This window comes from Periplaneta americana, chromosome 15, assembly GCF_040183065.1.
Source record: "Periplaneta americana isolate PAMFEO1 chromosome 15, P.americana_PAMFEO1_priV1, whole genome shotgun sequence".
Taxonomy (NCBI): Eukaryota; Metazoa; Arthropoda; class Insecta; order Blattodea; family Blattidae; genus Periplaneta; species Periplaneta americana.
In genome coordinates this window covers 18,835-31,634 of record NC_091131.1, presented here as the reverse complement: position 1 = coordinate 31,634, position 12,800 = coordinate 18,835, and positions in this window count along the sequence as shown.

Here is a 12,800-nt window from a genome sequence, read left to right as displayed (position 1 = left end):
TCATGCTGCAGCTGCACACCAACCCCTGGACCACACAGCCTTTCAACAAGTTCAGGTATGTAGGGCTCCACAATTGACCAGAGAGATGTAGTTGTTCAAGCGTGACATGGCAGTTATGTGAGTTTTAACCGAATGCATTTATCATTTTTGTGAATAAGAATTACCTTTAGTAGTATTCAAGGTATAAAGTATTACCATGTATTTTGATGTTACATAAATCATCCTTGGGCCAAAAGAGAATGCTCCCTGGACCAAATTATATTAAAGAATGTAGCCATATTTAAAAGACTAGTTTAGAAACATGTTACATAAATCATCCTTGTGCCAAAAGAGAATGTTCCCTGGACCAAATTGTCGTATTTTGCAGTGGTCGTCAGTACTGGCTGAAATGGGTAATAATCTGATAATATAATATAATATAATATAATTATGTTGTACGTAACAAGATCGATTATTCAATTGGTAGGATATTTTATGAGGTCATGACCGAGATATCTGTTGTCAATTGCTATTATTTGTCAGAAGGCCTTGACTGACGGGTATATAAGGACTGGCGCTCTAAGGGGTGGAGGTCGGGGTTTGGGATGGCCAACAAGCAACAAGTTATACTAAATATGTTTAGGATTAGTGTAAAACTGGCCTATGTCTCCTATAGTGGGCAGGACATAAGTAATATTCACCAATCCTTCTATACGCAGAAAAGCTGCCTGGTATCTAATTCCCCACCCCTCCTTTTCCACTAATTCACCCAATCAACTGTACCATAGCAGAGACCATTTTCTTTCACTTTCTTGGGCTCCCACATTGCCCTTTCAACTCCTGCACCTCTCTCGGTAGTGGTACAGTCAACAGCAATCTCGAGAATTACCTTTTAAACTTCGTTTCTCTCTTGGCCCATAATTCAAACTTCGTGCACACAAAATGAGGCATGTTCTTTAAACGTGTGCGTGTGTGTAATACACTTACTTCGTGCAATATTACGGCACTTTGAATTCATCACATATTTGTCGTCCCCAATTGCTTCTTTTATTTCTTCTTCCAACCATCCGTTGTCTGTCGTTTCGACAGCTTTTATCCCGTCACAAATATTTAACGAAAAGGGATGCTCCTAAGACTTACATTTTCATAATCAATTTAACCTACAACAAACCAAATAACATAATTACAAGCAAACGCACCTAACAAAAGTGTTCACCCAAAAACTATACACACACCATACATAATCAGACGCCACATGTACCGTGCGTCTTTTTTTAATAATAAAGACAATGCGTACACTCTTAGACAAAAAAAAATGACCGGGCTCCAGATGCTATGTCCGATTCGGAAGACTTCGGGTGCATTCGTCAGAGCATGATACATATGCAAACGAATATCTTCTGTCGTAAATGTTTCCAACACTCCACTGCCACCACTATATGATGATTATACAGGGACATCATTTTATTTTTACTTCAATTTTTATTGTACCTGAGTTTTTGAATGTACTTCACTCCCACCCCTTCTACTAATGAAGTTCCCCTCTACACACAGATCCAAGACCGCATATAGTAAACAGCACTGAGTGAGTATAGTACGTTCCAGGAATATGTTCGCGTTTTCCAGTGACGAAAGAGCTTTCAATATTGAATCATATTTTCGCACAGGTACTGTCCGTATGCCTACGTCGCATCCTATTTCCTCCACCTGCTTCTGTTCGCCCCTCTGCAAAAGCAGGGCTGTCTTAGCTCTTTTCAGAAAACATTAATTTCTGTTAGGAATTGGACGTTTACGTAATATTATACAATTGTTTAAAATAACTTAAATAAAAGGGCCTCGTTAAGTAATCACTGTCACGTGATTTTCCCCCTTTCTACGATCCTGCGACATAACCACTTGGACAGTAGATAGCATGTCCGAGTAATTTTATCTGTGCAGTCGGGCAGAAGTGAAGATTGAATTTACAGTACATAAGGTACTCTTTTATAGAGTAGGTATAGAATTATTTCAACATGAGTTACTAGTACGAAGGACGAAACTGGCAATTGGAATTAGATGCAATGGTCTATAGTGCGATAATATGCACAAAAGAACTGAAGCCTGTATCGAAATGAACGGCCACCATTTTCAAAAATGTGTTTAAATATCCATATTATGATTATTTTTCAATTTAACTTCATTCTCTATATTGTACACTAATGTGCTGCAGACGTATACAGTAATAAACACTGCATAATGAATACGTTCGAATGGCTAACTCAGTTCGTGAGTAAAAACACTTATTCTTAATACAGTACTGTATTAAGATTAAACAAAAACCTAATGAAAATTATCGAACTCAAAATCGCGATATTTTCTAGTTTACGTAAATGGATGAACTACTTTTCTTCCCTCCTATACCTAGTAAAGTGATTTGTTTGTGAGTTACGCCAGTATCATCGAACTACAGTCGTGGAAGGGGGAACAATCTGTGTTTCCGGTTCTCTAAAGATATAGCCAGGTTAATATTAAAAATGTCAGTAAAAATAAAATGATGTCCCTGTATAACATGCTTCTTAAAGAGAAGAGTCATCGTCTCTCTCGCATAGCATAGTCGGTAGCATTGTGGTCTTGTATTCGAAAGGTTTCGAGTTCGAATCTCATTCTAAACTTTGTTTTTTCATTCTCATTTTTTACTTCTGGTATACTTATAATAACCAGTATTGTGAAATATTTAACAGGAAGTTGAATATTTACAAAGGGCAAGTTAGATACATAATTGCAAACCTTTCCCTTCTATCTTGTATTTAAAGAGACTAAACGAAATCTTCTCGGATAGAAATAAAGAAAAATAAACCTTAGGTAAAAGAAATCCTTCTCGGATAGGAATAAACAAACATAATTCTTTTCTTTGTTTTAAACAAAATAAAGAAATAAATCTAGGAGGCCAATAAAGAAAAATCAAAATAGACAAAAAATTCAATACCGGGTATGTAATCCCTCCACATCTATAACCGCCTGCATCCTACGGGGTATGGATGCGATCAGGCGTCTCAGGTACTGTCGACATGAAGATACACGATCCCAAGCGTTCTTGATAATATTCCAAATTGCATCATATCGTTATAAAACGATAACAGAATACAAATGATGACTTGAATTTTATTCATATATCTAAAGAACGATAACAAAATATAAATAACGTGATATCCATAAAGAACGATAACTGAATATAAATGATAATTTGAATATCATTTACATCACTAAAGAACGATTAAAAAATAAAATGAAAACTTGAAGAAGGCCCGAACCCACAACCTTTGAATCATTAAACAAGCACTCTACTGCTGGTCTATGAGGCACAGATATGGAACACTTTCATAGTTCCGGAACTGCTTGTACAAGCACATGCATCGTGTAACATCGGCGCGACCCGAAGTGGACTTTGAAAATATTCGCTGTTCATGAGTGCGGCCACTTTTTTTTTTTTGACAACTGTACAGCTGTCAAAAGAAAAAGTGGCCGCTCTCCTGAAACAAAGATCCCTTCGGGTATCTTCGCTACAATTCGGAGACAGGCGATGTTACATGTTGTTGGACCACGTTGCCTGATATCTACAGTTATAATTGAAGTATTCTGTATGTTATTCGATAGCGTAATGATAACGTTCAGACCTCTTATTCATGAGGTCCTTCGTTCGACTACAACCTCGTGCTTTTTATGTTCTTTTTTGTTCTGTTTTTGAGAGAGACAAACTATACATAAAGGCTCCTTTCTCTTTTACGATTATTTTAGTAATTAACATCAGGTTCATTAATATATTATGCCATGACTTTATCATTATGATATTGCGGCTGCAAATGGAAAGAAAAAAGATTTTATTCTCAATAAAAATATCTTTCGTGACATAAATAAAACAAATTTACTAGCGTCGGCCTTAAAACATTCAATCAATTAAGCGTTCAAGAAACAAAACAAAAAGCCACAGTTCAATATTTAGTCTATCTTCCTCTTATCTCGATCATCTTGCAGTCGAGTGGGCATGGAATTGACTAGTCTTTGCAAATAGCGACTGTTCTTAGACACGATATTCCAGGCATTCTGAACACACATACATAAGTGTTCTGTCCATGGGCAGGTCTTTCATTGCAAACCCAGCAATCTCCAATCTTTCCTATTTTCTCCCTTCCTCTTAGTCTCCGCATATGATCCACATATCCTAATGTCGTCTATTATTCTTTTCAACCAGAGACCCAACCAATTCCTTATCCTCTTTCTAATCAGTTTCAGCATCATTCTTTCTTCACTCACTTTTTCAAACACAATTTTATTTCTTATTCTGTCTGTCCACTACACACGCACCGTTCTTCTCCACATCCACATTTCAAATGCTTCAATTCGTTTCTCTTCATTTCGTCGTAATGTCCATGTTCCTTCCCCATACAATGCCACACTCCATACAAAGCACTTCACTAGTCTCTTTTTCCAGAGGTCCGCAGAAGATCCTTCTTCTTCTATTAAAAGCTTCCTTTGTTCATGTGTGCAGTTTTTCTTGGGAAGGATAGGCCTAAATGCTGTAACATCCCGTTGCTTTCCGCACATCACTATCTCTTTCGCATCTTATTAGATTCCAGGGGGCACAAGCGTGGAGATTAGGAGAGTGGATTTGACTAATTGGGCCCTCCGGACTTCACCGAAAGTCACGGCATTGGTTAAATATTCTATAAGGATGTTTGACCCGATCAGAGACTGGGAAATCTCAATTAGCCTTTGCCCCCTGCATCCTGGACTAGCTTCTACGAATCATCAGAAAATCTTAAGAGTGTGATTGGGCCAATATTTCCGAAAATGTTTCCACACTTTTGCCCTCGTAGCTCAGCGGACGAACTTCGGAATTTAGATGTCAACGTCTCAGGTTCAATTCCTCGGTACTCCTTTTCATTTTATTGTGGTTCAAGATAGTATAATGTAATAATACAAAAAGACAAACTAATACCAGTATTATGCAACTGGATTTTTCCAAACCTAATATTAAATTTATGTTATTTATATCGCTAAAGAACGATTACAATATAAATAACTTGAATATTATTTATACAGTATCACTAAAGAATGATAACAGAATATAAAAAACGTGAATATTATTCATATCGGAAATTCACAGATTTATTATTAGAGATGTATTTAAGAAATTGTAGAAGAATAGTAATTAGTAACAGTGTCCCATTTATTCTTCTTGGAGCCAAATTTGTAACTTTTAAAAGTGTGGTTACTATGTTGAAGTGTGTGTGTTGTAACGGATGGTTGGTGTGTTATGTATGTGAGTCAGTTATGGGATGCTTGATGTCGCAATGTCGTAATTATAGTTTGATTGTGTTTGTGTGACTATTGTGTATTAATTTATGATGTATGGTACGGAAATCTGCGAGTATGTTTATGGAACGAGCGCAAGCGAGTTTCATAATCTTCATACGAGCTTCTTAATTACCATTATAGGCAAGTTTCATACGACTTTTTATGCTCGACTATATTTCTAACTTGAAATTATTCATAAGTATTCATGTTATTCTTATCTGACTGGGGAGCGGAACTGACCTTGTGCAATATCTTGTAAATTGTGAGATGTGCGCAGATGCGAAAGTATTATTTTTTTCGAGAAACAAATGTCATTGACCTTGACATAATCTAGAGAGTAAAAATAAACGTTAATCTTGATATAACCTTGAAATTGATTTAGGCATTGAAAAACGAGATGACAAATTGAATTTATTTACAATTAACGCTAATTATTATATAACAGAACATAACCTTCTGGATTTCCAGCCTCCGTGACGTTTCGCTAGTTGTCTTTCGATTGCATATCCGAGAATAATCGATACTTGCGCTTTCATATTGCTACAATGGTGTTTTCTGATTGGTGGAACATTGAATTTTAATGAATAGGTGTACTTTAATGAGGTCCATTAAAGGGCTGCTACCAGGTGTATAATTGCTACATTTTTTCATATAGCAGAAGGACAGAGTTTTACACATACTAATTTTCATTATTGTACAAGATACAGTAATGGAGGAAAAAAAGTGTTGAATATTTCCAAAATTTTACTGCTGTAAACTGTTCCTAACCGCATAAGGCAAACTTTATCAGTATCCAGTACTTGCAGCGATTGAAATGAAGAAAGCACCAGAATGTGTGTGGGAAGCTTGAAAGGAACCCAGGATATTGGAAGATGGAAACGTGTGTTCACTTATTGAGGGGAAAATTACCTTGGGGACCATGACTTTATGTGAGAGGATCGAACCTGTCCCAGTGCATGCAACAGATACAGCTATATACTATGTAGTAACCGAGACAGGAGCAGGAGATGTTTAATTCAGGACCGAACAAAATGTGTAGATATGGAGTATACAATAGAATAAATTGCATTTTATTCGTGTTAAAATTTATTTTTGTTACTCCTTATATTCTTGAAAGGCTGCAACAAGCACGTCTGTAATATTGTACTCTTTCATGCATTTAATTAGGCTTTCTACTAAGATAATATATAAATTTGAATTTTAAGCAACTGGGCTACATGTCAGAAGAATGTAGCGTTCAATACGAAGTGAAGAGCCTTTGCCATATAACTTGTATACGGAGTGTTTTGTGGAATAAGTACCTAAGTTTTAGGGATGATAGATTGGATCTAGCCGATAACGTTACGGATAGGAACATGGTGTCCCCGATGAGTCATTTGACGTTGAAGTAGTAAATGCGTAACCTGGAGGATACACAGCCGGTGTGTGACCATGGGATGGAAAGAGAGGAATTTAAAAAATAATGTAGAAGATAAGACAGTAGAGATTTTATTCAAACTGACGTAGAGTATCTCACAAAGTGTCTGCCATTGCACAACTCAACTCGTCGGCTGCCAATCTTGAGTCTCCACATATAAACATCAAGTGGCAGTCGGCTGATAGACTGCAGTGTAAACAGACTTCTAAATGATCTGAATGCCCAGGGCCTAAACTCAATTTGACGTGACATAGTGCCGGAATTACGTGTCGGTGACCCTATGTTCCCTTATTTAAAATTATTGCCAAGATTCATCCAGTCATCTCTAAGAAAAGTCTGTACTTCTGAAATACCCCTTATAACCCTAAAACTTCGACCCCTAATTAGTATAGCACTTTATCATAGGCTTTTCTCGTCCCTGAATTCTTTTGTTGCAAGTCGACTCAGAGCACGCACGTTTATTGGGTTCTAATTTCAAATTATCAGCGATAGGAAATTGCTGCGCTGAATCACTGGCAGGAGTCAAGCAGAGTGCTCGTTAATCAACGGCCAGTGCATTTAGTTCGTTATTTCACACCCCCTAATGGCTGTTATTTTATTTAACGTGCTTTAAAATGCTTCGTCACTGCCGATTCCCTTGCAGCGATCCATTTATGCAGCACACAACACTCGGGATCGTTTCCATGGTGACACAAAGTCTAGGAACCACAACGTCGTGCAGTTCCATGAAAATGAAGAGCTGGTGTATTGCCATCATTGCAGCAAGTATTATGTTGCAGCGAGGAATCCATTTCTGTGCATTTACGGTAATCTGCAGCCCTGACATCGAAAGAGAGAGAGAGGGAGAGAGAGAGAGAGAGGGAGAGAGAGAGAGGGAGGGAGAGAGGGGGGGAGGGGAGAGAGAGAGAGAGAGAGAGAGAGAGAGAGAGAGAGAGAGAGAGAGAGAGAGAGAGAGAGAGAGAGAGAGAGAGAGAGTGAGAGTGTTGTGTTCACAGGAAATGATGGGCACGGAATTTGGTTCTACTTTTAATTGCAACAAACACCTCACAATAGCAGTTGAGACGAAACATCGTGGCGCGGAGTTCTATGGAATGACCTCTAGGTTGTGGAAAGCTGGCGAGGTGTTATTGCTAGCACGCACTCAAGGAATATAGAGTTAAGAGCAGGCTACTGGATGAAAATGCATCATTGTGCTTCCGCCCGTCCTTCGCAGATAACATAACAGTAACACCCCTTGCCCCTCATGCCTTCTCGTCAGCTCATAACCATACTGTGTGTATATACTGTATATAAAAGTTTGTTTTATATGTGTTACGAATTTGAATGGATAGAATAGGAAATACTGCGAAGTAATAGAGTAGACTGAGCTTTCATTGTGACGACGCTCAGGTTCAACAAATATCGCATGCTTCAGATCACGCACCAAGTTTAATAGTTCGGGAGAAAAAAGCTGTATTGCGGTTTCTTGCACATAATGAATAAAGTCCTTTATAACTAGGGAAAGGAAGTTCATGCCCTAAAAACGTTAAGAATATGTATGCATTTATGCCGTAAAAATAGATAAATATGCTACAAAATATGCATTTCAATTTGAGATTTTTTCACAGAATAATAAGGTACAGGTAACTTACGTTTAGTCTATGGATTTTGAAGTGCTTACCTCATTGCTGAACGCTCCATTTATGCTGTTACAGTTCACAATTAAGCAGTGACGTATGTTTTCTGTTGTCACTCTTTGCCTGTTGTCTCTGAGCATAGCTTTTCAGCGCGAAAAACTTTGTTCTATGTCACAAGAAGTAAGAGGGGCTTGCACAAAAGCTGTGAACTGTTCTATAGAAAATTTTGTTGGCTTTTGGGGTGCTTTTCCTTCCAGAATAACTCTAATTTCTTGAAGTTGATAATAGCCAGGGTTTTTGGAAGGAATATTTGTTGTTTCCTCGTTCACTTGATTTCCTGGAACTGATGTTAAAGTGGATATTGTTCTGTCGAAATCTGCTGAAGACTGCAGTAGAGGAATACCAATTGCTAACTTGAGAGGTTCCCTACGAGGGCGTCATCGTTACGTTCAAAATCCTCGTGTTTACGAGGTTACACACTTTTAAAAATGAGGGAAAGACAAATAAAGATACATAATTTGCAGTTTCCCTACATAAATGTTAAAATATGATGCTTTTATAAATAAGGGGAAAATATGCTCTTTTATGCACAATAAAAGTAATATCATTGTATTCAGAAATTTGTGAATCATGTAGATAATCTTCCAGCATATTCACACAATGATGGAGAACAAATATGCATATCTATGAACTTCCTTTCCCTATTTACAACCTACGGTCGTCATGTAAGCATCGCATTATCATTGTGCTTATGACGTCATCGAGTTGTTGAAACTGCACGCCTCGGTAGTAAGTGAGGTGGTACAGGTATTCTTAGATAGTTTCCAGGAAAAGTGGTGCGATGCATCCGCCTCTGGTTTCGCACTGTAGGCCTATTTGTGTATCTATTCAAAATATCTAGAGCTCGATGGTAATTCTCTAGGAGAGGCGACTGTTGTTAAATTTTCTGATCGTTTCTCAACCCTAGGTTCATTCACGTTTGATTCAAAATTTATATCCTCTCTCTGTTTGAAATGGTCCCTCTGTCTAACTATCCTCATCTCACCTTCTTGACGTAAAATTCCTCTGCCCAGATCCGTAAAAGTAGTTATTTCATCGTCGTCGCTGCCACTATCATCCCGATCACTGTCGACGCCATCAGCTGGAGGGTTAAGTACCACCTCTATATCATCAGCAGCATGTATACTTGCACATATTTCAGGTTCATCTGCATCAAACACCTCATCTAGCCATTTTATCAATTGTTCTGTATCTTTCCTGTAAGATGGATAAAAGTTCACATAAACGCCCAGCGTCTGATATATCAAACATCAAAGTTTACGTAGTGCTCCAGTCCATATTATTCAAATTATTATGAAAAACTATAATAGTACTGAAAGGATACACATTTGCCAACACGTTAAAAGAATTAATTAAAATCGAGCATTCAAAACAAACCATGCATAAAATAAAAATCCAACTTACGTGTTATCCATCTTCCGAGCAGACTGGTACTGGAATATCAACACTCGCAACAACTGCCAAATTAAAAGATTTAAGTTTTCCATTGTTACCAATATAGAGGTTGATGACATATAAGCCAACTGGTGTACCAACAATCATAATAAAAACAGAATATACAACAATCAAACAGCATAAGCTGCATTGTGTTTGATATATCAAATGGTGGGATATAATGGGTTAATTTGTGACCCAGAAGCCCACTGGCTGTGAATATTATTTAGTTGAAGCACAACTATATTGAAACAATCTGACTGAAATATTGGGCTACTTAGACTGACAAAGACAAATATTAAATGCTCTAAATAGTATAATATAAAATCGCAAAATTATGAAAAACTATATTAGTTCAGTATATTTGTTATTCGAGATTCCCAGTAAGCCTACTGGCAGTGGAAGTCTAGAAGGGAATCCTTGTTTAAATTCAGGCACAATCCAACTTTACATTTTTTACAGATTATCCGTGTGAAACCCAAATTACAATTTCGAGCACCTTTGTTTTGGTGCAGTATACTGTGGCCAATGACAGACTCCATCATATCATGTCTTTTGGTGTAGGCAGTAAGTCTGAGCTTCTTATTCTCATTCAGCCACTGAGTGTGAGTTTGCTATGGTTGTTTGGAATTTCAGAAGTGAAAGTGAAACTGACATTGTTTTTCTGTGAACGATGCCTTCTATATAAAAGGCAAAATTTACAACAGCTGAATTCAATACCCAGTACACAAACATTCAAACCTAGCCCTCCTCATTACATCACTAATATGAGGAAATGTACATTCACATGACCAATACATACGGTATTGTGGCATTGGAACAGCACCCATATACAGTAAAAGGGGGATCTGGAAAATGACCATTCGAAATGGTCAGGTCTTTCAAAGTCTACTTTCCTCCACTTTGGAACAACTTTAATCGCATCCTTTGATGTAACTGCACCTGATGAATGCACAGTGTTTCCAAGAGGCTCAAAAGCTGGCCAAAAATAAATATTTCACTTTTAATTTTAATATATTGCAATATACCCCAACTATCTCCAAGGTCTGGCGGTCATAAAACAGCCACCCTCGTAGCAGGTCTAATTCTACGCAGTTGCAGTCGAACCTTTGAAAGTAGTGCATGAAGTGTCGTTTTTGCTGTGATGTGATTGTGTGTTTTTCAATTAGAATTTCAATTATTATTTTTAGCACTTCTGAGGTTGATTTTCAGGTAAATGTTTTTATGGATTGTTAGAGTTACGTTTCTGAATTAAGAATACGTAATTATAATGATTAAGTATATTGTTAGGTTAGGTTAGGTTAGGTTAGGTTAGGTTAGGTTAGGTTAGGTTAGGTTAGGTTAGGTTAGGTTAGGTTAGGTTAGGTTAGGTTAGGTTAGGTTAGGTTAGGTTAGGTTAGGTTAGGTTAGGTTAGGTTAGGTTAGGTTAGGTTAGGTTAGGTTAGGTTAGGTTAGGTTAGGTTAGGTTAGGTTAGGTTAGGTTAGGTTAGGTTAGGTTAGGTTAGGTTAGGTTAGGTTAGGTTAGGTTAGGTTAGGTTAGGTTAGGTTAGGTTAGGTTAGGTTAGGTTAGGTTAGGTTAGGTTAGGTTAGGTTAGGTTAGGTTAGGTTAGGTTAGGTTAGGTTAGGTTAGGTTAGGTTAGGTTAGGTTAGGTTAGGTTAGGTTAGGTTAGGTTAGGTTAGGTTAGGTTAGGTTAGGTTAGGTTAGGTTAGGTTAGGTTAGGTTAGGTTAGGTTAGGTTAGGTTAGGTTAGGTTAGGTTAGGTTAGGTTAGGTTAGGTTAGGTTAGGTTAGGTTAGGTTAGGTTAGGTTAGGTTAGGTTAGGTTAGGTTAGGTTAGGTTAGGTTAGGTTAGGTTAGGTTAGGTTAGGTTAGGTTAGGTTAGGTTAGGTTAGGTTAGGTTAGGTTAGGTTAGGTTAGGTTAGGTTAGGTTAGGTTAGGTTAGGTTAGGTTAGGTTAGGTTAGGTTAGGTTAGGTTAGGTTAGGTTAGGTTAGGTTAGGTTAGGTTAGGTTAGGTTAGGTTAGGTTAGGTTAGGTTAGGTTAGGTTAGGTTAGGTTAGGTTAGGTTAGGTTAGGTTAGGTTAGGTTAGGTTAGGTTAGGTTAGGTTAGGTTAGGTTAGGTTAGGTTAGGTTAGGTTAGGTTAGGTTAGGTTAGGTTAGGTTAGGTTAGGTTAGGTTAGGTTAGGTTAGGTTAGGTTAGGTTAGGTTAGGTTAGGTTAGGTTAGGTTAGGTTAGGTTAGGTTAGGTTAGGTTAGGTTAGGTTAGGTTAGGTTAGGTTAGGTTAGGTTAGGTTAGGTTAGGTTAGGTTAGGTTAGGTTAGGTTAGGTTAGGTTAGGTTAGGTTAGGTTAGGTTAGGTTAGGTTAGGTTAGGTTAGGTTAGGTTAGGTTAGGTTAGGTTAGGTTAGGTTAGGTTAGGTTAGGTTAGGTTAGGTTAGGTTAGGTTAGGTTAGGTTAGGTTAGGTTAGGTTAGGTTAGGTTAGGTTAGGTTAGGTTAGGTTAGGTTAGGTTAGGTTAGGTTAGGTTAGGTTAGGTTAGGTTAGGTTAGGTTAGGTTAGGTTAGGTTAGGTTAGGTTAGGTTAGGTTAGGTTAGGTTAGGTTAGGTTAGGTTAGGTTAGGTTAGGTTAGGTTAGGTTAGGTTAGGTTAGGTTAGGTTAGGTTAGGTTAGGTTAGGTTAGGTTAGGTTAGGTTAGGTTAGGTTAGGTTAGGTTAGGTTAGGTTAGGTTAGGTTAGGTTAGGTTAGGTTAGGTTAGGTTAGGTTAGGTTAGGTTAGGTTAGGTTAGGTTAGGTTAGGTTAGGTTAGGTTAGGTTAGGTTAGGTTAGGTTAGGTTAGGTTAGGTTAGGTTAGGTTAGGTTAGGTTAGGTTAGGTTAGGTTAGGTTAGGTTAGGTTAGGTTAGGTTAGGTTAGGTTAGGTTAGGTTAGGTTAGGTTAGGTTAGGTTAGGTTAGGTTAGGTTAGGTTAGGTTAG